We start from the raw sequence: 1,578 nt of genomic DNA, 5'->3' as shown, positions 1-1,578 counted from the left end.
TTGCTCCAAGCAATCCTAAACTTTGACCCTCTGAGTAAATTTCACTATGATGCCCCTAAGGAACTGCCAAAGAAAACAAGAGAGAGCCTGACACTCAGTGGAAAGCAAATAAAGTTTCTATTACTAAGACCTCCCAGGTGTGAAATAAAAAATAGGAGGGCAAAATGATTCTCAGTTTACTTAAAAGATTATTGGTAGGCTTGAAATTGTTTATTTTAAAATGTCTTTCTGAAGCTAAATAAAAATCTGCTCTGTTTGTCTCTTTCCATGTCTATGTAACTAGTATGCATGAAGACGATCACCTCATTTTGCAGTATTTTTCATCTCTAACATTTAAAAAAAAATTTAGAATTTCCATCTTTCTGAGTCATGTCGTTTCCTTGGTCAGCACGGACGCGCAGTTCGTTGCGCCCTCTTTTCGCGCTTTCGTCCCCCTGCTCTGCGGCGCCCCGGCAGGATGGCCCACAAACAGATCTACTACTCGGACAAGTACTTCGACGAGCACTACGAGTACCAGCATGTCATGTTACCCCGAGAACTTTCCAAACAAGTACCCAAAACCCATCTGATGTCTGAAGAAGAGTGGAGGAGACTCAGTGTCCAGCAAAGTCTAGGCTGCGTTCATTACATGATTCATGAGCCAGAACCGCATATTCTTCTCTTTAGACGACCTCTTCCAAAAGATCAACAAAAATGAAGTATACCTGGGATCGTCAATTAAATCTTTTTCAAATTTAATGTATATGTGTATATAAGGTAGTATTCAGTGAATACTTGAAAAATGTACAAATCATTCATCCATACCTGTGCATGAGCTGTATTCTTCACAGCAACAGAGCTCAGTTAAATGCAACTGCAAGTAGGTTACTATAGGGTGTTTAAGATTAAATTTCTTCTAGTCAGTTTTTCTCTTAATATAAGTGCCTGTTTGACTTTACCTGTTACGTTACCTTTGTTAAATAAAGTTTGTATGTTGCATTTACAAAAAAAAGAATTTCCATCTTTCTGTTTTTATTTAGTCTATTTTATTCTATTAAAGTCCTTAGCATATTAATCATGGTTGCTTTAAATTTTCAGCATACTAATTCCAAATCCCTGCCATAGCTGAGTCAGGTTCTGACGCTTGCTCTATTTCTTCATGCTGTGTTTTTTTGCCTTTTAGTGTGCCTTGTATTTTTTTCTTGATAGCCAAATAGGTATTGAGTAAAATGAACTGCTGTAAGTAGGCCTTTAGTAATGTGGTGGGGGAATTTTTAACTCTCAGACTTGTCCACTCTGAGCCTAAAGCAATTAGTCAATTAGAGCTCACCTTTTCCTGCACTGGCACTGGTTTCTTCTGAGATTTTTGCTGGATGGTTTTTGTTCCAGTAAATTATGTATTTGCCTGTATGTCTCTCCAGTTTGAAGGACAGTGGTTTGCCTATGACCTTACTTCTTTGATGGATCTAAGAAGATTTGTTGGTTTTTCAATTCATTCAGCTCTTTACTAGATGTTAGGAAGAAATCATGACTTCCAAGCTTCTTACCTGAAGGACCAGACACTGGAAATCTCCAATTATTCTAGAAACTTCACTTTAT

The 1,578-nt window shown here is 37.6% G+C and overlaps 1 pseudogene across 1 annotated transcript; it reads left to right on the top strand.

The window, feature by feature from the left end:
• The first annotated feature begins 404 nt into the window (after positions 1-404).
• LOC138381805 (cyclin-dependent kinases regulatory subunit 2 pseudogene) lies at positions 405-982 on the top strand (annotated as a pseudogene). Its single transcript, XR_011233175.1, has one exon. The product of XR_011233175.1 is annotated as a cyclin-dependent kinases regulatory subunit 2 pseudogene (transcript).
• The last annotated feature ends 596 nt before the right edge of the window (positions 983-1,578 follow it).

This window comes from Eulemur rufifrons, chromosome 3 (assembly GCF_041146395.1).
Source record: "Eulemur rufifrons isolate Redbay chromosome 3, OSU_ERuf_1, whole genome shotgun sequence".
Classification (NCBI taxonomy): domain Eukaryota; kingdom Metazoa; phylum Chordata; class Mammalia; order Primates; family Lemuridae; genus Eulemur; species Eulemur rufifrons.
The sequence above is the reverse complement of the archived record's forward strand: the minus strand, read 5'-3'. Positions and strand labels throughout refer to the sequence as shown.